The 25,215-nt window shown below is 40.0% G+C and overlaps 1 protein-coding gene across 4 annotated transcripts in view; it reads right to left on the minus strand.

The window, feature by feature from the left end:
• FAM222B (family with sequence similarity 222 member B) overlaps positions 1-25,215 on the minus strand; it is a 64,030-nt gene that overhangs the window by 29,744 nt on the left and 9,071 nt on the right. The window contains exon 1 of one of the 4 annotated variants that reach the window (XM_059907943.1): positions 10,510-10,529. The exons of 2 other annotated variants lie outside the window; for them this stretch is intronic. The gene's annotated coding sequence lies outside the window, so the exon portion shown is untranslated. Of the gene's footprint in view, positions 1-8,029; positions 8,245-10,509; positions 10,530-25,215 lie in introns of those variants that run through there. One more of the 4 variants, XM_059907941.1, reaches the window with a different exon arrangement.

The following is a 25,215-nucleotide window of genomic DNA, read 5'->3' on the forward strand; positions in this document are numbered from 1 at the left end:
GCTCAATGATGGTAGTTATAACTATTATTAGCTAATGTCAGACTTTATCCTGAAGCCATGGGGAGATAGGAACAGGTTTTAAGGACAGTAACATGATCAGATGTCTATTTTAAATAAATCTGCTGGAAGTGTGAAAGACAAATGGGAGATGGCAGAAGTCATTTAAGTGGCTATAGTGATTTCGAGGTGTGAGATGATGAAGATCTCAAATAAAGGTGTCATAAGAGGTCTGTCATACAAAGGAGGAAGCAGCTTTATCTCTGAGCTCCAGAGATCAAAAATAGATTCATAAAGTCTGAAGAAAGGCAATTTTCAGTGAACATAAACAATAATTTGAGCTTATTCAACAGTGGCACAGCACTAGAAACGCTAAAGCAAAAGCAATGACCCATTCATTAAGAATGATGGAAGAGTTTATTTTCAGTAGCTAAGAATTTGGACTAGACAACCACTAAATCCAATTTCCAGATTCCAAGATTCTAAATCACTTACAGAGGTGGTTTTGTAAAATCATTAACAATTGCTTACATTTGTAGAGAGGTTTACAATTTTCAAAGTGCTTTCACATTGATTCTCTAACTTAATTTTCTCAAATGCCCTGAGATAGTCTGGGCAGGTATCATTAGTGCCATTTTCACAGATGAAGAAATTAGGAAAAGCTAGTAACTGCCTGGACTACAACCAGATTTCCTGACTCCTGGCTCTGGGCTCTTTCCATTCTCACCATTGCCGCCAACATGGTGCCAGTGTTGAAAATCCATTCTGAGAAACCATCCCTCTTTGGTCACCTGTCTCAAAATCAGTAAATTCTTCTGCATGTCTTATTTTCGTTGTTCAGAAGTTTCAGCCTATTCCTTTGCCCTCGTGTAGGTGAATAAGAGCTAGCCATCTATCTTTATACAATGTTCCTTCATATTTACATACTATAAAATGTCTGTCATTGGCTTCCCTGGTGGCACAGTGGTTAAGAATCCCCCTGCCAATGCAGGGGACATGGGTTCAAGCCCTGGTCCGGGAAGAGCCCACATGCCGCGGAGCAACTAAGCCTGTGTGCCACAACGACTGAGCCTGTGCTCTAGAGCCCGCGAGCCACAACTACTGAGCCCAAGTGCCACAACTACTGAAGCCCATGCGCCTAGAGCCCGTGCTCCGCAACAAGAGAAGCCACCCAATGAGAAGCCCGCGCACCGCAATGAAGAGTAGCCCCCGCTCGCCACAACTAGAGAAGAGCCCGCGCACAGCAACAAAGACCCAACGCAGCCAAAAATATAAATTAATTAAAAATAATAAAGTAAAATGTCTGTCATTTCTCTAATCTAGGATAATTAATCCCATTTACTTGAGTTTTTTCACATAAATATTATTTCCCTTAAAGTAGTTAAGTAATCTAATTCTTAATTTAGTACTAGCTCCAGGAAGATAATATTCTCTTCCCATCACTCCAGTTCTAATCCCCAGATATCTATTCTATTAAAGAGTACTTCCTCCAATTAATTAATGCCAATATTTATTGAGTACCTACTATGTAGCAAGGCATTGCTCCAGGAGCTAGGGACTCAGCAATGAAAAAAACAGACAAAAACTCCTGTCTTCATGGTGCTTCCATTTGTACATGAGGTAGAGTGCAAGGGTCAGATAAACTTAATGAATAGGTAAGTGACATAGACTATTAGAAGGTGATAAATGCTATGAAAAAAACAAATGAAACAGTGTAAGGAGATGAGGAGGACTGGATGGGGCGGCAACCTTAAATAGCATAGTCAGAGTGTGGTCCTCACTGAGAAACTGTACTTTCTCCATGCTTTATCTGCTAGTTTCAGTGCAAGGCAGCAGTACAGCTTTTAATTACATAAGAGATCTTTTTTTAGCAATTAAACTATAACTAAAATAGTTTTTCCCCCCTCTCATTTCAAGTTTAACTCTTAGGTACTTGCACATTTAATAAAAAGCAATTGATCAACTTGTTTTGAAGAAGAAAATTTTGTTTCTGTAATGCTGAAAACACTCTTCAAGAAATAATGCAAAAAGTAATGCAAGCCCACTAGCACACACACAAAGACTGCTGCCGGATGCAACTCTGACTTTAATAAAGACTAGCGTTTCTCTAGTTGTGGGGAGCTGAAAGATGAGCAGCTGTGGACAGGGGGATGGAGGGAGCTGGTAGAAACAGAATTTTAGAGAGCTACAAAATTGGCATGCAGACTGAAGTGGCATCAGCCTCTCACTTCTAGGTGTACTAAGGAACAATCTCTCCAGAACATACTATGAATGATAAGAACGACACTTTTCAGTTGGGACATTTGTTCAGCTTTGAAAGAGGCAAAAATTAAAATATAGCTTGCTGAAAAAGCAACTTGTTCCAACTGAATTTTGCCACAGGATATGGAAAAAGGCAAAGCACTTTTCTTAAGAGGAAAGGTTCCTTTCATCTCTCTGGAGAAATGTTCTAACACAGTATCACACTCCAATCGTAGCATACCTCACAGGGACTGAATGAAGCCTAAGTACTAAAATCCTCAGTAAAGCACTTTAGTGAATGCACAATAACACCTGGCACGACAGGTCAGAACCAAGATATGGATTCTTCATTAATCCACTGGTCCCACTTTCTGTTGAATGAAAGAGGTTCTGGGAGAATAAGATAAGCAAAAGCCAACCACTACCTTCACAGCTACAAAATTAATGTCTTCATAATAGTAAAACCACTTCCAGCTGAATAGCTGGGTGATAAAGAAGGCCCATTCAGGAACCCAGGAAATGTGACTTTTCCATTGATATACTGTGACCTGGGATGAGCTGCCTTTAACTTCTCATAGTCTTGATACCCCTTTCCTTTTAAAATAGATTAAGTCCTATCCTTTACATAGTAAGTGATAAATGAAATGTCAATGGCAGAAGTACTTTAGCTTTTTTGGAAGGAAAGAAAAAAATTAAGTTGTGAGTAATAATGCTTATGATTCTCCTCTGAAGCAACAGGGATGCTGTGTAAATCACTTCAATTTTGCAAGTGGCATAAAATCTGATTTTCACTCAGATCAGCAACTGATCCTCAAAACCACTTTGCTGAGTGCCAAGAATTAGCGAGTAGTTATAAAACATTGCCTTTTAAATGTGCTGTAATATTCAGTTGATCTTCCACTAAAGAGAGAGAGAGAACATTTTCCCACCAAACAGCGTTTAAAGAAATACTCAGTTTTGAACTTGTAATTTATAGTACTTCTTTGATCACAATCTAATGTGTAAATGGATTTCATTTCGGCCAACAGCTCCCATCATTAGAGTACACAGAGCCCAGTGTTAGAAAAGGGGTTTACTTTGGTAATAGTTCTTCTTTGGCTTGGCTATCTACAGCTTGCCCACATATGATGAATGATTTGCATATCTGTGGGACAAGAAGACACCAACAAAGAAAACATGCCAGTGTCAAGATTTATGGTTTACCTGGAAAATCTCAGTTTTCCATAGAACCTCAGTATAATTAGGTCCTATAACAAGGGTCAAATCTTAAAATAGTAAATAAAACAAACTGTCTCAAGGATACAAAACTGAGCTGAACTTTTCTAGGTTCTGTTTTGAGCTATACACTACCTTTGATGATTAAGAAACTGACTGTAAACCAAGCTGGTGGCAATCTCACCTACTTGTCTCTTGAATGACCAGACAAAGAAACAAAATTTTAATCAGTTTGTTCAGCTGGAAAATCGCAGTTAAAAAGCAGAGGAAGTTAAAGCTATTGCTTAAAAATGTGGCCTAGGAATATCTTTGGATTTTACTTGTCTATACTTTGCCTGTTTGCCCTTCTGCATGAATAATCAAGAACTGACTGTATTCTCTGATCAGGAATGAGCCCTTAACTAGAGTTCTGCCTGTATGTTGGTAAAGATGCCTCCTGCCCATTTCAGCTAGGCTTAAATGCAACAAACTCAGTCTATGACTAAATTTGATCTAATCAGCCACCCGCTCCCCCCCCACCCCGCCCCGGATCCATCGGCACCAAATTTAATAAAACTTCAATTTGGCCTTTCCTTTACATCTCTTTTATTCCTCCAACACCTCATCTTGAACCGTTCTCCTTCTCTTGACTGATCATGGCATCTTGGTCTTTGGATTCTCTTCACAACTAGAGAAATAAAAACACCTTCTCAGGGTAGAGATAGGAAAATTTCAATCATTTCAAATAGGGACCCTGAAAGGAGTTCTTGGATAAAAGAATTAAACATATTAGAAATTCAGAGACCTTGGCTCTGGGTCTGGCTTCACTACCAAATCACTTTCTAAGTTATTTAGACATTCTTGAGGCATTAGTTCGGTCCTCTCTTCTATTACTATATACATTTACAGATGATGAAATCTCTAATTAAGCAAAATTCTAAGATGTGGCCAAACAAAAGGACTGTCCAGTATTCATAAAATGCTAATACAGAAAACAAAGTTGGGGGAGGGAGCAAAGGCCTGGATTCTAAGAAACAGATGAGCTATCTGGGTGTTTGGCTTAAAAAAAAAAAAAAAAGGATTAAAAGTTTATATCTAGTAGAGAATGGACATATGGACACCAAGGGGGGAAAACTGCGGTGAGGTGGGGATGGTGGTGTGCTGAATTGGGCGATTGGGATTGACATGTATACACTGATGTGTATAAAATTGATGCCTAATAAGAACCTGCAGTATAAAAAAACAAACAAAACAACTAATACTAAACTTTCATTGGGTTATTTGTATGGAAATATGTTAATATAAATGTTTCAGACACTACATGAAATTTCTAAAAAAAAAAAAAAAAAAAGTTTATATCTAAAAGGCAACTCTATTTTGAATGGCTCTAACAATCCCATAATAAGTGCAGTATCAAACAAGTCAGGGTAATTAATTCAGTGGACTCTTCCCCTTTCACTGCCAGATTGAACAGCTCTGAGGATAATCTCCTTCATTCTCCCAGGGCTCAGTTGGAAGATTCATTATTTATGCCCTCAATTGTTTACTCTGTCCTATTTTTCCATCCATCCAGGCCCAAGTGCAGTGTTATCACTGGCCTGTTTCCAAAATGAATGTATTAGTTCACTGCCTTACTAGTAACAAACTCAAAGATAATCAAATAGTGGTATCTTAACACTGGAGAGCAACTTCATCCCACCACTTGATCCAGGAGAGAAGTTAATGATAATGCTGACCCAGGTTACCAAAAGCTGAATTATTTTAGATGGATGAAATGAAACACACAAGTTATTCTAGTCTTCTTTTTTTTTTTTTTTTTTTTTGAACCACTGAGCAACATATATGCACATCCAACAGGATTCTTAAAGGGCAGTATCATTAGAAAGACAGCTCTGGCCCTCACCAAGAGCAGACCTGTAAACTATTGAGGATTAAACTGATTGAGATGCACTTTGCCTAGCAACCATTCATTAGGAAGAGTTCAGTAACTCACCAGCAATCAATTCCATGTCCTTATCTAAGCCATAAACAGATAACAGACTCCATCAAGTCCTCTACCCTCTGGATTCAGACAGCAAACAACTTCCTCAAAAGATTCAGCTTCCAAGAGTCAACCTTTGGGGGAGGGGGTTGTGCTTAAACACACAAAATATTGTCTCAGACACCTGACTGACAGAGCTGAATAGCTAAAAACTACCACCAGCCGCATCTCCATATGAATGCATTCATTGTCTCCCAGGTCTTTCTGCCTCTAATATTTTCTCACCTTGAGCAAGCTTTTCCCAATTCCAAACCTGACAACACTCAAGTTGATTAACATGAGAATCAAACAATGCCAAGGGTCCAATCTTTTCCTTCACCTTCTCAAGGGGACCATTTTATACATCTGATGAGAATGGGGGATTGGGCTTGAGTCTCCCTTTAGAGAGAACATAGGGCCCTTTTTCTTAACACATTCTAAGCTGTGACTCACAGAAATAAGCAGGATGGATAAAAACAGATTGCTAAAGAAAAATCAGTGGACTGAACCTCAGCTGCACCATGTCCCCTCAACCTAAGAGATTATGGAAAGTCATGGCTTCATATAATTGTTTCCTTGTAGAGGACCAAATCTGAATTTCCATCCCCCTTAAATGATAATTGGAGATCAGTATAGATACACACCTATGATTAGTCCTATACATAGCCTTTTGTCTCCTGGGAAAAACTCTTTGGGGAAATCACTGCACCGTGCAAAATACAGATTACACAAATCTGTCAAGAAAATAGAAATATAAAAACATTAAGTGAGCAAAGTGTAATGTAACTTTATAAAGCTGTTATTAACTGCTCACTCATGAGTAGACAAAGAAAAAAACACCTAGATATCAAATAGGAGGACAACCTGTTTTTTGGTAGAAGTAAGTTGAAGTTGTATATGCTTTAACATGGCCTCCAAGTGGATTTTGTCACTCCCTCAGCTTACTATATAGACATCAAAGTACACTTCATTTTATACACTAGCTAGCCGTCAAAGCTTCAAAGTGATTTTTAACAGTTCATTCTCAATAACAAGTTGGGTAAGACAACATCTGGGGGATTCTCTTTGCCTTTCAATTTAAACATGATTCATGGAGTCTTAAGGGATAAATGGGTAATAAACTAAAAACCCAAAATCTAACAAAGGTTTACTGTGAATCTACTTTTTTTTTGCACAACTCTATGTTAAGGCTACTTGCAATTTAAAAAAAAAAGTATACTAAGTTCCTGATCCCTAGTAAGTTTCCACAACTGAGATGGTTCCCTACCCCATCCTCCCTAGTCTTTATAATACTTGCTTTTACCCCAAACTGCTCCTTATTGATTAGAGATAAAATAAATCAATGTAAAGAAAAAATATTAATCTAGCTTAAATGGTAAAACAGCTCCAGCATATCAATTCTATCTTCAAAACTGAACTCCCGTTAGAACAATTTCTGGAAACTGAACCTGGATTACAAGACTCAACTCTCAATCATTTCAATTAATACTTACCAAAGTGCTGCCAAAAAAATTGATATTTCTCACTTTTGGCATTCTAGCTCTTTGCTAATCAACATTAAGATAAATCTGGTCCAAACAAGTTTACCATGAACACTGCCACTCAACACACACACACACACACACACACCCTCCCTTTGTTTCTATCATAAATTTTGGGTTCTCTATCTTCAATTGATAACTTTCCTCTCAATTAAAAACCTATAAAGAGGCTCCTGATTTTGGCTGAAGATGAGCTCTGTCCTTCAGAAAGAAGGGATACATACATTGTAGAAGCAAAGGAACTCAAGACATACATATAAATTGTAATGATACAGACACACGAATTCATGGGGGGGCACTTTAAAAAATAAATGAATTAAACAAAATTCATCTGGATTTGTTTAAAGTTTGGTTTTTGATGACAGAAACTAATCCCTCTGAGAGCCTATGAATGAGAAATATACAGATGGAGAAAAAGATAAGACTTTTAAGTTTCAGTAACGGCAAGGTAAGTTTGCTTGCTCTAGCTAGGTTTCTCCAACAGGGCTGAGTGCTACACAAAGCCGGTAACACTGTACTCGGGGAGAGACTTTAGCAGAGTTAATCGCTAACAACTATCAGGATTTCCTTTAACCACCATCTGACGGGGGCTGATCCCTCTTTCCACTAGCACCTCCTTCCTTTTCAGATTGTTTTTGCTGATTAAGGCAGTCCCAAGTAGGAAAATGGTGAAGACAGCCTTAATGGACACGATGCAGAACAGTTCCCAAAACCCACTCCTATCCTAACCTGCTTTTTTTTTTTTTTTTTTTGGTTTACTGCATCAGATGCCACACAAGAAAGGGCTCCTCTTTTTTCCTCTGTTCATTTTACTACGCGACCGACATCGACACATCAGTAAAAAGAGATGAGAGTCCTGAATCTCCTTACCCTGCTGCACGGGTGAGATGAAAGGAGGGAAAGAAGAACGAAGGGTAGAATTAGAAAATCAAAATAAACTGATTAGATGGGGAGCTCTTACTTCCCATTCCATTTCCCCTTTTCTCACAAGGTTAAGTCGGCTGAAGTCGGGGTTGGTTAGAAAAAGCACACACACCTTGAGCCCTGGAAGGGAGGGAGGTGAGGTTCGCTCCGCAGCGCTCGGTGGGGCTCCGGGCTCCGCCCCGCCTGCCTGGGGCAGCTCAGCCCTCCTCGCCCGAGCCCCGGGAGGATGGAAGAGAAGGGGTTTCTAGCTGTCTTGGCAGGGGGAGGGGGAGGCGGCTGCTCCGGGTGCCAGGCTCTCTGAGCGCAGCACTCCGCGGCGCGCCGACACCCCCTCCCCCAGCCGGCTGCCGCTCGCTCCCCCTTCACCGCCGGAAGCCAGCCCCGCCCCCTCAACTCCATCCCGGCCCTTCTCGAGCCCCCTCCAGTCCGCACAGCCAATGGAGAGCCAGGGAGCCAGCGGAGCGACTCACCAAACAGCCAACTGGGGAGGCCCACTGGGAGGTCAGCCGCCCGGGATAGGCCAGCTACCCGCGGCCCCGGCCCTGGAACGGCTCCTCTTTGTTAGAGCTGCCCCCATCTCTCCAGGCCCCCACCCCGAAGCCAGCAGCCCGGCAGCCCGGATAGGCCAGGTGATGCGGCGCCCCTTCTCCTGCTCCCCCGCCCACGCCCTACCTGGGTACTAGGAGTGACCCCCATCCAGGCAGTACCTCCCAGAGTGCATCAGACTTCCACAGCAATAGCCATCCGGAGACACCTGAGGGTAGAAAGATGCTCCCCAGGCCTCTCTGCCTCGCCCTTCTTTTCTCAGACTAATCAACTGCACTCCCTCATAACCGTGCATAGATTTAGGTTTGCATATTAGATCAGCTGCACACATCAATCCACCCTGTCTGAAACTCCTGCTTCCCGTGACGCAGAAATTAAGGGGGGAGGGGGGCGCATATTGGGAAGGGATTCATCTGGAAGTTGGTGCGCTGGGAGAAGGAATACATCAAATCATCTGCAACAAACAAAACACCAAAGACACACACACAGTTGGATGCAACCCAGCTCAGATACAAGCTATCCACATCCAATTAAACCCAAGCTAACCACTCCCTTAGCAGGTTTCAGTACAATTAGGAAACAAACATCTAAGTCTTGTACAAGCCATACACCTAATATTAGAAAAAACTCTCAGGAACTGCCAGGCCTCCGCATAACTGGCAGGTTGCATCAACACTTCAATCACTAACGTCAATGTTAAGGGCCTAACACTGCTGGGATGGAATATGCTAAAGACTGTAGAATATTTTCTTAGGTATAGTGGTGAAGCAGTAGTAGGGGTTCATTTAAGAAAAACAAAGTGGGGATGGGGAAGGCAAGTTATTACCTACACTGTCATTTTTGTCCACAAAATTCATATAACCTCAGTGTTCTGGGAAGATGGAAAAGGAATTGTGTGACATGCCCATTTAAAAGCCAGCTCTTTTTTCTAACCCAAATTAAAAGGCTTGGGCTTAAATAGATTTATGGAGGAACTTCATTGCTGTCTCATAACTAGGTTCCAGATAAAAAGAACCAAATGTGAAAATTTTATTTTAAATACTGCCCACAAAAGTCTCCCAAATTAGCTAACGAGTCCATTCCCTTCCCAAATACATCTGACCTAAACAAAAATCCTCAAAAGCACAAAAGCAGTTACAACTCTCCATATCATTTAGCAATTCTCTGGCATTTTCTATATTAAAATAACAATACTTCAAGAAACTACTATTTTAAATAGCTGGCCTAAAAGCTACTCTTGATGACTAAGGTAAACAGCTGTGTCAGTACTTTCCTTCAAATTCTACTCTTCTTGAAAAAGGCAATTTTTCTCTCTTTAAGGATTAAATAGAAACTAAAATTTAGGGAATTCCCTGGCGGTCCAGTGGTTAGGACTCCACGCTCTCTCATTGCCAAGGGCCTGGGTTCAATCCCTGGTCAGAGAACTAAAATCCCACAAGCCGCACTGCGCGGCCAAAAAAAAAATCCTTCCAAGATCACTCATAAGCCCATTAATTTGCCAAGACATCAAAAACAAACAAATAAACATGCCAGTCTCACCATTATCACAAATGTTCTTGACAATTAGGTAATTCAGACAAAACTTCTAATATCCTCTTCTAAAATATAAATGAGGAACTCAGGGTATTTTGAATACCTTAACTAAAATTAAAAAATCAAATTTATCTTCATCTACACAGTCCAAGAAAACAGAGAAGGATTACAACTGTTTAACACAAGATCACAGGGGAAGCCCAAAACGCTTCCTCCTAAAGAGGAACTCAAGTCCAATTTCTTTTCATGCCCCTCAAATGTACTCTATCTTATTACCACTACCCTAACAGAGACCCTTACTACGTCTGTGGGGGAAACTATAACTTCTTTCTAGCCTCCCTCATTCCACATAGCACTGCTTTCACATCCATTTGCTCTTCCCCTTAAGAACTACAGAAACAGTTCAATTTATTGCACATTTACTAGGTGCAAGGCCCTGTGTCAAGGGGAAAAAAATATATATACATATACACACACACACACACATAAAATAGATAAATAACAAGGACTTACTGTATATCACAGAGAACTGTATTCAATATATTGTAATAAGTTATAATGGAAAAGAATCTGAAAAAAATATACATATAAATGAGTCACTTTGCTGTACACCTGAAAAATATTGTAAGTCAACTATACTTCAGTTTAAAAAAATATACATAATAAATAATTATGATTTTATCATCATGATAAACCTATGAAATAGATATTTCCCCCATTTTTACAAAGAAACTGAGGTCCAGAGAGGCTGAACAATCTGCTCTAGGTCACAAAGGTGGTAAATGGAAAAGTCAATTTTAGAAGTTGAGTATTCCTGGCTCCAAGTCTAATACTCCTATCCATTAAGCTCTACTGTGGCTCTCTGGTGCCTATGCCATCCAACCAAGCTTCCACTCTATGGCTATTGTATGTTCCACAATCTGGTGCTATCCTATGTTATCAAACTTACTCTCCACCTTTCCTCAGCAGTTTACCCCCATAGCAGACAGACCAATCTGCTTGCTCACTGTCCGTGTATCTTCCATTTCAACTTTCTTGCCATGACTTGTACTGTTATAACCATTCCATTTAAATCCTACCCATTCTTCAAGGCTCAGCTCAAATTCCACCTCCCTTGTGGAGCCTTCTTTAATACTGTCAGCTATGATTCCTTTTCTGAATCACTACTACACAATTTAGTACTTAACTGTTCTGTTGTCTAATATGTGATTTGTCTTCCTAATTTAGACTGTAAGTCAAAGCTTATATTACACTTGTCTTTGTATCTTCTCCTTTCCCAATTTTGCACAGTAAGTCATACATAGTAAAGTCCTCTATAAATATTTAGACCAGTAAACACTACAGCAAAAGAATGGTCCAAATCACTAAATGACCCAAGTTCTCATAACAGCCACCAAAGTTGAAATCATTAATAACTTCACTCATTTTCAAGATAGAATAACCAAATTCTAACTCTGCCAGTACTGACCAAGGACTTATCCACTCTGTGCTTCAACAATATCATGGACAAATTGCTAGGAGGGGATTCAAGAGGGCTGATAATGTTTCTTGATCTGAGAACTAGTTACATAAGTATGTTCAATTTGTGAAAATTCACTGAGCTGTACACTTAATGTGCACTTTCCTATACATATATTTTATCTTAATAAAAAGTTTTAAAACATCAAGTTTCAGATTGTATTATAAGATAAACACATTTTTTTAACACATCTATTTTTTAAGTACATATGAATATTATATATATTTCTCTAGGTCCAAGAAAATATCTGTAAGTATATACACCAATCTGTCAACAGTAGTAACCACTGAGAGGAGGAAAAGAGGGGTACGGAGGAATGAAGGAGAAAAATTTTTTATATTTGTTTTATTCAACCTTTTAAAAGATAAAAAACATGCATTAATTTTGTAATTTTAATAGATTAGCTGAGTAGTAGAATTACAAATTATTATTTTTGTAATTTTTAAACTTTCTGTGTTGAACATGACTTACATTCATAATCAGCAAAAGATATTAAAACACAAAACAAACATACCATCTCTCAGAAATAGAAGGAAAAGATCAATGGGTTGGATTGAAAACTAGTTTAGGTAACATCCATCTAGTCTGATCATTGTTTGCACTACAATATTTCTTGAGTACTCTATTTTGCAAATTTCCCAAATGACATTTTTAACAAGCAAAAAAACCCAAAAAAGGTGCCTTTGATGCTTAATTTACTCAAATCAAAATAAACATACAGCTTTCAGCAGAACCAGATAACAAAAATAAAACAATAACAATGATCTATTCTGAACCTAAGCTAAACACTATTAAAAAGGCATTTTCCAAATCAAAACTTCGAGGTACCACCTCACACCAGTCAGAATGGCCATCATTAAAAAGTCTACAAATAACAAATGCTGGAGAGGGTGTGGAGAAAAGGGAACCCTCCTACACTGTTGGTGGGAATGTAAATTGGTGCAGCCACTATGGAAAACAGTATGGAGGTTCCTCAAAAACTAAAAATAGAGCTGCCATATGATCCAGAAATCCCACTCCTGCACACATATCCAGACAAAACTATAATTTGAAAAGATACATGCACCCCACCCCCCATGTTCATAGCAGCACTATTTACAATAGCCAAGACATGGAAGCAACCTAAATGTCCATCAACAGATAAATGGATAAAGAAGATGTGGTATATATAAACAATGGAATGCTACTCAGCCAGAAAAAAATGAAATAATGCCATTTGCAGCAATGCAGATGGACCTAGAGATTATCATACTAAGTGAAGTAAATCAGAAGCAGGGGGAGGATGAATTCAGAGACTGGGATTGACATATACTGATACTATGTATAAAATAGATAACTAATGAGAACCTACTTTATAGCACAGGGAACTCTACTCAATGCTCTGTGGTGACCTAAACGGGAAGGAAATCCAAAAAAGAGGGGATGTATATATACATATAGCTGATTCACTTTGTACGGTAGAAACTAACACAACATTGGAAAGCAACTGTACTCCAATAAAAATAAAAAAAATAAAAGCGACAAATACCACATGATGTGACTTATATGTGGAATCTAAAATATGCACAAATGAACTTATTTACAAAACAAACAGACTCACAGACATAGAACAGACTTGTGGTTACCAAGGGGGAGGGTGTGGGGGAGGGAGGGATTGGGAGTTTGGGATTAGCAGATGCAAACTATTATATATAGATTGGATAAACCACAAGGTCCTACTGTATAGCACAGGGAACTATATACAATATCCTGTAATAAAGCATAATGGCAAAGAAAAAAAATAAAACTTTAGTGTTAAAAAATAAGTAAGTAAATAAATAAATAAAATTAAATAAAATAAAAAGGCATTGTCCTCATAAAGACCCACTAGTGACATTTCACAAAATTCAAACACCCAAGAGACAGAACACAGACATTGATGAGGAAATTTTTTATTCACTAGACTTAAAGAGAACAACAGGTCTGAAAAAACAAGTGTGAAAACTTGGGGGGAAAAAAGAAAAAAGGCAATGCCTTGACTATTATTTCAATGTAGCAAGGTATTCTTTTAACCTTTTTTTAACTGGCTGCAGTTTCTCTTTCAGACACTAGAGGGAAGTATAAAATCCATTCACTGTATCTTTGGGAATTCAATTCATTCATTCATTCACTCACATCACCACGTATTTAGTGCATTCCTACATACCAGGAGCTTCATTAGACCCCAGAGACAAAAAGACAAATAAGCTACAAACTCTGTCTTTAAGGTGCTTAGTCTAGTGAAGGGAGACACCAGTTTGAAAAAAAAGGCAAACTACAACAAAGAATGCACATGAGAACCAAACCCCAACTTTTGCAAGACTGTGGGTTTGGGGCAGGACGGTTAGGCAGAGGGAGAAAAAAACATGTGTCCATATAAAAATTCATACTAGACAAACCAGCTTATCAAAACTGGCTTATTCTCCTATTTACAATTTTCCCACCTTAATCTAAATGGAAATAGCTTCACTTAGAAGGTATCTTTAAACTGTTATCTATAGAAAGTAGAGGAGTGAGGCATTAACGTGTGTGGAAGATTTGCTAAAATATCTAGTTGGCTAGGTTTCAAAATCAATTGTACGCAGTTTAAAAAGCATGAAGGTAACAGATACAATTGGAGTTAAGACTGCTTACATGATAATAAAAATTCTCATTTGAGATCAGGATAAATTACACTACACTCCCCTGAAAAGAGCATGTCAAGGATAAATAAATAAGTAGAAGTTTCCTAAATGTGCTCTCTCTTATGCAAATGAAGTTTCCCAAGTTAGGAAATAGAGTACTCTGACAATTCACTTCCACTGATGCCTTTGAAAAGCCTCTGTAAAGGGACATCTTGGTTGGAAAATCATTTCCCCACCTAAATAATTCAAGCCTACATAGGAAAGATGAAGACTTTAACTGATAAAGCAGAATTAAAACTCAAAGTCACCAAAAGGGCAATGGAAACATTTGGGTGGTGTATTTTGCCCTAATCCTCAAAATGACTGTTGCATCTTTTGCTATGGTTTGGGATGTTTGGATTGTGTGTGTTGGGGGTGGAGAGTTGGAGAGAAGGAACAAGTTGTTAATTTCTCATACTGATGGAGTAGCACATGGTAGAAAAAGTAAAAGCCAACATCCTGAAAAAGTTTCACACACATACACAAAATGAGACAGCAAACTTGTGAATCAAGCATGATTTGGCATCTTTAAATGAAGAGCCAATTCCCTTCTAGTGCCAAAGCCAATGGCTTCTCCTGTAGATAAAATGGCACAGTTCCTGAAAAAGCCCTGGACGCTGTTTCCCCACAATCCTATAATCTGTCAGAAGACAGAAAACAAAAAGAAGGCTCTGCCAGCCAGAAAAAGCAAATTATAACCAACACAGAGCCAACACTTTACTTCAGACAGAAGGAGCTTTTCTATGCATTTTTGGAAGGAAAGAGACAAAAGAAGCTTACCATTGCTCAAATAACCAAGGCAAACATTTTAACCAAATATCATCTTGGATAAGCATTTGATGCAATAGCCTGCTTTCTCATTTATACATAGCCTTAAAGAATATTTGCAACAAATTGGTCACAAAATACAAAGAATTTTTACAAGTCAATAAGAAAAAGAAACAACTGAAGGGGAAATTTTCAAAGGGCATGAACTAGTTAGTAGTCACAGAAGAAATACATAAGATCAAGTACTACATGTATTCCATATTGTTAGGAAGTAGTGGAAAGTGCCTTCTCCATACAGTCCCAAAGGTATTTTGGCTTGATAGGCCTGCCAACTGCAAGCCTCCAGAATGAAAAGAAGAACAATAACAAAAGATAAGGGTGCCTCAAATCATCATGTTGTACACTTTAGTATCTTCCAATTTTATTAATCAATTATACCTTAATAAAGCTGGAAAAAATATACATTCCTAAAAATATATGATAGAAGCTTTGTGAAATATCTACTCTGGAAAAGAAACAAGAAACAATTAAGTAGAATGGATACAGATCAACTGCAAATCAAATCCAAAGGAACTAAAATAAGAATTTAAGATGAACCTTTACCTATGAACTTGAAGCCAATCCCTGAGTCTACAATGAGCAAGGCAGATGATGGCAGCAAATAACAGAAAGCTTAAATACAACCACAAATGTAAAGCATCTCCAAGAAAGAAAGCTTACTCCACTGTCTTTGCTGTAGAAGCAGACCATTCAGGGACCCCTTTTCCAGTCACCAAATGCAAAAATAAAGCGAATAATGCCCGGGTGCGGCAAAAACAAGTACAGTCTTCCCATCAAAGAGGAAAAGAAACCTAAACCTTTCACTTGTCCTTGATACAAAGAGGTAATGGATTGTGGAACCGAAATTCCAGAAAAAAGATTCAATTCCAACCTATGTAAAGCTAAGAACTTCATGTCACTTTGTTCTAAAATTAGCAATACACAGGTCTCCACTGAAAAAAATAATACACAAGATCCCAACTGAGCTGTCAGCAGGGTAAAGTTCTGAGCACGTCAGCAGACTATTGCTTAACCATTTCCCTTATCGGTTTTAAACATCAAAAGAACCACATCCCAGTTTTCCTCTATTGTTAATGCTACTTTAGAGGCTGAGAAAAATGTAGTTCATCAGATTCAAATTTCAGGCATTTTCTAAGTACATTATAGGTAATGATGCCACCAATTCTATATTTAGACTCAGGTGTGGAACAAGGAGTGCTAGTTTTGTCTGAAATGGCTCTGTGTCTCTCTTTAAAGCCTAACTGCAACCATCACCTAAGCCTGCATTAAAATGTCTATATGGTGTTGCCTAAAATAAAATGCTTTTTCAATGCTTTTTTTGAGTGGTTCTATTGATTGGCTGTGACACTTTAAATATAGATAATAAATCACCACCACCAGTCCTTTAAACAGTCAGAATTTTAACTGCCATAGGGTGGCACTCACACCCTCACTTGAACCAAAAAGCCAAGATGGTAAAACCCTTGTGATAAGAAACCTCTAAAGTGATATTATAATAAGCCTTTAGAAAATATTCTCTTTAGTAAAAAGTTGTCTCATTATGGTTCTATAATTGTTACACTCCAGAAATTAGGATAGCAATCTTTTCCCAAATCCTGAGCTATTTTTTTCTGCATATAGTATTTATAAAAATATATCACCGGGACTTCCCTGGTGGCGCAGTGGTTGAGAATCTGCCTGCCAATGCAGGGCACACGGGTTCGAGCCCTGGTCTGGGAAGATTCTACATGCCGCGGAGCAACTAGGCCCGTGAGCCACAACTACTGAGCCTGCGCGTCTGGAGCCTGTGCTCCGCAACAAGAGAGGCCGCGATAGTGAGAGGCCCGCGCACCGCGATGAAGAGTGGCCCCCACTTGCCACAACTAGAGAAAGCCCTCGCACAGAAACGAAGACCCAACACAGCCAAAAATAAATAAATTAATTAATTTTTTTAAAAAAAGAATCCACCTGCCAATGTAGAGGACACGGGTTCGAGCCGTGGTCCGGGAAGAACCCACATGCCGCGGAGCAACTAAGCCCGTGCGCCACAACTACTGAGCCTGTGCTCTAGAGCCCACGAGCCACAACTACTGAAGCCAGCTCTCCACAACTACTGAAGCCCGCGTGCCTAGAGCCGGTGCTCCGCAACAAGAGAAGCCCCCGCAATAAGCCCGCGCACCGCAACGAAGAGTAGTCCCCACTCGCCGCAACTTGAGAAAGCCCGCGTGCAGCAGTGAAGACCCAACGCAGCCAAAAATAAAATAAATAAATTTATTAAAAAAAAAAAATAATATATATATATATATATCACCTTTCTCAAAAGGAACTTAAGGGCTCTAAGAGACAGCATATTGCTAATTTTCACAACATCCCAATAAAGAACTATTATTTAGCATTTATATCACATTTTAACTTGCAAAAGTGTTTTACAATTATTTTCATTAGTAGTCATGCCTCACAACCACCCACTGAGCTAAACTGGTCCTGTTATCCTCATTTGACAGCTGAGAAAACTGATGTATCATAAAGCCAAGGTCAAGCCAGTCTGCTTTTCCAAGACCAGGGACCTGATCCTTAAATACAGTCTCATTCACTCACCAGTGTATGTGTATTGTTCATAACCCTAGTTAAACTAGGGGGTTTATTTGGTTTTTTTTTTAAATAAATTTATTTTATTTATTTTTGGCTGTGTTGGGTCTTTGTTGCTGTGTGCGGGCCTTCTCTAGTTGTGGCAAGTGGGGACTACTCTTCACTGCAGTGCGTGGGCCTTCTCTAGTTGTGGCAAGTGGGGACTACTCTTCACTGCAGTGCGTGGGCCTCTCATTGTGGTGGCCTCTCTTGTTGCGGTGCATGGGCTCTAGGCGCGCGGGCTTCAGTAGTTGTGGCATGTGGGCTCAGTAGTTGTAGCTCGCGGGCTCCAGAGAGCAGGCTCAGCAGTTGTGGTGCATGGGCCTAGTTGCTCCGTGGCATGTGGGATCCTCCCGGACCAGGGCTCAAACCTGTGTCCCCTGCATTGGCAGGCGGATTCTTAACCACTGCACCACCAAGGAAGTCCCTAAGCTAGGTTTTGAGAGAACAGGAATCTACCTAAAATGATGGTACAAAAACATTAAGATTATAATGCTTTAACAAAAATATATAACCACATTGGAATACAAATAGGTAAGAATTTAGTAACAACGACACAGGAAGTTTTTAGAAATAGGCTTCCAAAACCTCGCTGTCATCATACGAAAATGAAATGCTTTTCATCTCATTTGCTCCCTCCAACCACTACAATCAGACATCTATCTCCACCAGTCCAATGATAGTTCTAACTCAAGATCACCAATAATCTCTAGGTTGCCAAATCCCACAGGTACTTCTCTGCTCTTATCTGAGACAGCAATGCAATACAGTGGTCCACTCCCTTCTTTACATGTTCTTTACTTGGCTTCCATAACATCATTTTTCCTGGTTTTCCTCCTACCTCACTGGCTGCTCCTTCTCTGTCAGACCTCTCTTCTCTAGACACAAACCATTCTAGGTGACCTCCTGATTGAATTCCATGATTTCAACTTCTATCTACACGTTGATGATCTCCAAGTCTACAATTCCAGCCCAGACTTCTCCCTGGAATGCCAGGCTTTTCTACCCAACTATCTTACAGCTCCAGTTGGCTGTCGAACAAGCAGCTCGAACTCGACATGACCAAAACAGAATTCTTGATAAATATGTTCTGCCACAGTCTTACCCATATCAATAAATACAATCACCATTTACCTACCTACTTCTCCAGCCAATAATGGGGAAGTTAGCCATGATTCCTCTCTTTACCTCACTCCCCTGGCTGCTGACAATTCCTGAGCAAGCCCTGTCAACTTCATTTCCAAAAGATATCCCAAATCTACTACTTTTCTACAGCTCTTCTAGCATCTCCCCAATCCAAGTCACCATCAACTCATCTGAATTAATACAATAGCCTTGTAACTAGTCTCCTTGCCTCCACTCTTGATCCCTCTACAATCCAGTTCTACACAGTAACCAGAGTATCTTTTTAAAATTACAAATCAACTTACATCACATCCCTGCTTAAAAGCCTCCAAAGGGGGGCTTCCCTGGTGGCGCAGTGGTTGAGAATCTGCCTGCCAATGCAGGGGACACGGGTTCGAGCCCTGGTCTGGGAAGATCCCACATGCCGCGGAGCAACTGGGCCCGTGAGCCACAATTACTGAGCCTGCGCGTCTGGAGCCTGTGCTCCGCAACAAAAGAGGACGCGACAGTGAGAGGCCCGCGCACCGCGATGAAGAGTGGCCCCCGCTTGCCGCAACTGGAGAGGGCCCTCGCACAGAGACGGGGACCCAACACAGCCATGAATAAATAAATTAATTAATTTAAAAAAAAAATCCGTTAAAAAAAAAAAAAGCCTCCAAAGGAAGCACACTACCCTAGCTTTCAAATCTCAACGTCATATGGCCTCTGTCCTCTTCTTGCATCACTCTCCCTCTCACCCACCATATTCAAGCCACATTGGCCTTATTCCTGTTCCTCCAACATACGGAGTTCATTCCTCCTTAGTTTTGCACTGGAATGTTTGATCTGCTAATCCTTGTATCCTCCTGGATCTTAAATGCCATACCCTCAGAGAGATATTCCCTATTCTCCCAATCTAAAGTAGCTATCCATTCATCCTCTAATACATCATTCTATTTTAATGCTCTGCAACTGATTTTTTAAAAGTTGTTTGTTGTCTGTTTACCCTCACTAGAACATCAGCTCCACAAGAACAGGGACTGTGTTTACCAGAGAATTGTTAGTTCCCAACACATACTAGAAACTCAATAAATTTGGCAGGCTTAGTTGTTAGGTGCTGCTGAACTTAAAAGGGTAAAAAAGACATAACCCCTACCCACAAAGAGCTCACAATCCAGTTGAGGAAACAAAACATTAGAATAATAAGTGTAATGCTAACAGGATACTAAAATATCAGAGCAGCCCAGAAGCAGGAGTGATTAATTCTGACTTAGAAATTAGGAAGACTTCACAGAAGAAATGAGCTATGAGCTAAATCCTAAAGATTAATCAGGAGATTCACTAGATTATTGGTTATGTCTGTCTGCCTGTTTTGGAAGTGTCCTTGGAGGGAAAGGAAACAGCCTAAGCAAAAACATAATGAGGAAAGGAGGAAGGAAGACGGAATCAAGCATGTGCTATGTATCAGGCACTGTGGGTAATGAAGGGTTTGAAAGCGAAAGTGCATAAGTAGTCTTAGAACTTAGGAAGATCACTCTTGTGGCAGTGTGGTGGATCAAGTGAACGATGATAAGACCTGAGGCATACAGACCAGTTAGGAGGTTACTGCAACGGTCCAAGTGAGAAATGAAAATGGTCTAACCCAAGACTTCAACAATATGGCTGGAAAGGAAACGGCAGGTTTAGGAGACCTTGAAGGTTAAAATCAGACCTAGGTATCAACCAGATATGAGTGATGAAGGAGAAGGAAGAAACAAGGTCAAGTCCAAAGTTTTTGATTTAGGCAACTGTGTGGCTGTTAATACCATTCAACTACGCAGGAAATCTAGAATGTTTAGATTTTGTGGGGAAGACAATGAATTCTGTGATGCCTATGCAAGGTCTAGGTGGGTTTTGGAAATATAGGCCTGGATTCTAGGAGGGAAGGAGGGATGGCGCAGGGGAGAGGGAAAGAGAGAGAAAGAGAGAGATGTGAGTTAAACCTAGAGATTTGGAGAATTTGTCTGTGTGTGAAGTGAATTACATCACCTGTGAAAAGAAAAAATAAAGACAGAAAGACTAAAGATTCGGCTGAAAGAGAAACAGTGATACAACAAGGTCACAGAGGATTAACAGTATAGTGAAGAAAGGAAAGGCCAACATGAATATAGTAAACTCTATAGGTGTGGAAGAAAGAAGCAAAGATAATTTCCACTTGACAGCCTTTGAGAGAAAGGTGGGGGAGAGAGTAACATCAAAGGACTAGAGATTAATGATTTACCAAGAACAGGCAAATATTTAGGTGAGATAATAGAAGCCTAATTGGATACCCAAAAATCCCCTACTAAGAGGAAATATCTTATTTTATCTAAATAAAAGTCCTTACTCAGAAATTTGAGATCTGATGGAAAACCAGAGTATTTGTGGAAAAAAAGGGCACAGGAGAGACATGATCCAGAAACACTAGCAAATAGTTCAAATTATCTGTCACCAAAAAAGCAGTAGCAGAGGGAAGAGGATGGATGCCCAGCAGAGGGCTGCACCAGGGCTTTGCTGTGGCACGTGCGATCTTCGTTGTGGCACGTGCGATCTTCGTTGTGGCACGTGCGATCTTCGTTGTGGCACGTGCGATCTTCGTTGTGGCACGTGCGATCTAGCTCCCTGACCAGCTATCGAACCCAGGCCCCCTGCACTGGGAGCACCGGGTCTTACCCAATGGACCACGAGGGAAGTCCCCTCATTATGTATCTTTTAAATTACTTAAAATATATTCAACAAAGAAATTAAGTTTAAAAATTCAAATATTTAAGAAGTTATATTTCTGGAATTCTTTCATGTTTATAAAGACTTCTTTAAAATCTTCTTTAAAGTCTTCTACCCTCAGACTTTCTTTCTTAAAAATTTTACACAGGGACTTCCCTGGTGGCACAGTGGTTGAGAATCCCCCTGCCAATGCAGGGGACATGGGTTCGAGCCCTGGTCCAGGAAGATCCCACATGCCGCGGAGCAACTAAGCCCGTGCACCACAACTACTGAGCCTGCGCTCTAGAGCCCGTGAGCCACAACTACTGAAGCCCGTGTGCCTAGAGCCCACGCTCAGCAACAAGAGAATCCACCGCAATCAGAAGCCCACACACCGCAACGAAGAGTAGACCCTGAGAAAGCCTGTGCACAGCAATGAAGACCCAACGCAGCCATAAATAAATAAATAAATAAATAAATAAATAAATAAATAAATAAATTTTAAACAGTAAAATTCATTTTATAGTGTTCAGTTCTAAGAATTCTCATAAATTCATAAAGTCATATAACTATAACCACAAACAAGGTACAGAACAGTTCTATCACCTCCCCAAAATATCCTCATGCTACCCCTTTGTAGTCAAACACTTCACCTACCTTTAACCCAAGGCAATCATTGATCTGTTCTCCATCGTCCCTATAGTTTTGAGTTTTCCAGAATGTCATATAAATTCAATCGTGTAGTGAGTAGTTTTTTTTTTAATTGAAGTATAGCTGATTTACAAAGTTGTGTTAGTTTCAGGTGTACAACAAAGTGATTCAGTTATATATATATGATATATATATATATATCACATATATATATATATACACACACACACACATATATACATTTTCTTTCAAATTCTTTTCCATTATAGTTTATTATAAGATATTGAATATAGTTCCCTGTACTATACAGTAGGTCCTGGTTGTAGAGAGTAGCCTTTTTGAGTATGGCTTCTTTCACTTACCATGATGCATATGAGATTCATTCACGTTACTGCATATATGAATAGTTCCTTTTTGTTGCTGAGTAGTATTCCATTGTATGGATATATCACAGTTGGTTTTTCCATTCCAAAGTTGAGGGACATTCAGGTTGTTTCCAGTTTTGGGTGAGTACCAATAAAGCTGCTATAAATATTCACATACAGGTTTTTGTGTCAGAGGTTGTCATTTCATTTGGGTAAACACCTGGGTCACATGGTTAAGTGTATGTTTTACTTTATAAGAAACCACCACAGCGTTTTCCAAAGTTCCAATTGTTCCGCATCCTCATCAGTCCATAATCCAGACAGTTTTCTTTTGTTGTTCTTTAGTCATTCTAATGGCATATCTCATTATGATTTTAATTTGCATTTTTCTAATGACTAAGATGTTGAGGACATTTTCATGAGCTTATTTGCCATCCATATATCTCCTCTGGTGAAGTCATTCAAATCTCTCACCCATTTTTTTAATGGTGTCATTAGCTTTTCTTCTTGATGAGTTTTGAGCTCTTTATACATTCTATATACAGTTCCTATCTTGATATATGACTTGCAAATACTTTCTCCCAGTCTGTGTCTTGTCTTTTGCAGAGTAAAAGTTTTAAATTTTGATGAAGCCCAATTTATCAAATTTTTTTTATGGATCTTGCTTTTGGTACCGTATCTAAGAACTCTTTGCCTAACTCAAGGTAACAAGGATTTTCTCCTGTTTCATTCTAAATATTTTTTAGTTTTCCATTTTACATTTAGGTCTGTGATTGATCTTGAGTTAATTTTTACATATGGTGTGAAGTGTAGGTTGAGGTTCTTTTTTTTCTTTGTTTTGCATATAGATATCTAGTTGTTCCAATGACTAGCGGTTGAGAAAACTATCCTTTCTCCGTTGACTTGCCTTTGCACCTCCGTCAAAAATCAAACAGCCCTATTTAATAGTGTGGGTCGGGCTTCCCTGGTGGCGCAGTGGTTGAGAATCTGCCTGCCAATGCAGGGGACACGGTTCGAGCTCTGGTCTGGGAAGATCCCACACGCCGCGGAGCAACGAGGCCCGTGAGCCACAACTACTGAGCCTGTGCGTCTGGAGCCTGTGCTCCGCAACAAGAGAGGCCACGACAGTGATAGGCCCGCGCACTGCGATGAAGAGTGGCCCCCACTCGCCGCAGCTGAAGAAAGCCCTCGCACAGAAACGAAGATCCTAAACAGCCGAAAATAAATAAATTAAAAAAAAAAATAGTGTGGGTCTATTTCTTGATTCTCTATTCTGTTCATTGATCTATATATCTATCCTTTTGCCAATACCACACTGTCTTGGTTACCGTAGTTCTTTAGTAAGTCTTAAAATCAGGTAGTATGAGTCTCCCAACTTTGTTAACCTTTTTCAAAATTGTTTTGGCTATTTTGTTCCCATATAAATTTTAGAATCAACTTGTCAAGGATTTTTTCAGCTTCCCCAAAACTGTCTACTTATAGATGGAAATTGGCTGCCTAGGTTAACCTTAAGAAAGACGATGGGGTTACAGGCTTCCCTGGTGGCCCAGTGGTTGAGAATCCACCTGCCAATGCAGGGTACACGGGTTCGAGCCCTGGTCCGGTAGGATCCCACATGCTGCAGAGCAACTAAGCCCGTGCGCCACAACTACTGAGCCTGCAAGCCACAACTACGGAGCCCGCGAGCCACAACTACTGAAGCCCATGCACCTAGAGCCTGTGATCCGCAATGAGAAGCCACTGCAATGAGAAGCCCTCGCACCGCAACGAAGAGCAGCCCCCACTCACCACAACTAGAGAAAGCCCACGTGCAGCAACGAAGACTCAACACAGCCATAAATAAATAAATAAACAAACGATGGGGGTATTGTACGGGTTGGAAATTCTAGGCTTATTTTTCAAGGTTCTGATTTTTCACTTGCACAGCTGTTTTGAGATTTCCTTGCAGTTGTGAAGGGAAGAAAAATGCTTTGTATAAAGATGTGTATTAATATTATTTGGTACAATAAAGTTGAAAACACAATTTTCCTGAAAAACATGCTGTTTATTTCAAACAGTGAAAATAAAAATGTTAAACTTATTATACTTTACAAACAACAGTCCCTCTGCTGCCAGTAATCCTAACTCCAAGTCATCCTTCAGGTGTTACATTGAACATTCTTTCATCCATCCACATGCCTTTCTTGATCCCCCAAATATGGGTTAAGGGTTAACATGTTTCCATTGCACCCTGAGGTCCTCTAACATCCCTCTTAACACGTTATATTCTATAACTGATAGCTAACTTTGTTTCTCCCATCAGGACATAAACTCTGGGTGGGCAGAACTAGCTACACTAGCTAATTCATTCTTAGCTCCCAGCACAGAGTAGGCAATGCATAAATCTTTGTTGTGAATGGCCAATTGCTTTGAATGACCGGAAGAAACTGAAAAGAGAATGTCCTACCTTGTCGACATACTGTAAAAGGAATCCTCCAAAAGAGTAAAAGGGGATAACAGCTGTTAAAAAGGAGAGATCTTGGGGCTTCCCTGGTGGCGCAGTGGTTAAGAATCTGCCTGCCAACGCAGGGGACACGGGTTGGTCCGGGAAGATCTCACATGCTGCGGAGAAACTAAGCCAGCGTGCCACAACTACTGAAGCTCACACACCTAGAGCCTGTGCTCTGCAACAAGACGCCACCTCAATGAGAAGCCCACACACCGCAACGAAGAGTACCCCCACTCCCCCCAACTAGAAAAAGCC

This window comes from Balaenoptera ricei, chromosome 20 (genome assembly GCF_028023285.1).
Source record: "Balaenoptera ricei isolate mBalRic1 chromosome 20, mBalRic1.hap2, whole genome shotgun sequence".
Classification (NCBI taxonomy): Eukaryota; Metazoa; Chordata; class Mammalia; order Artiodactyla; family Balaenopteridae; genus Balaenoptera; species Balaenoptera ricei.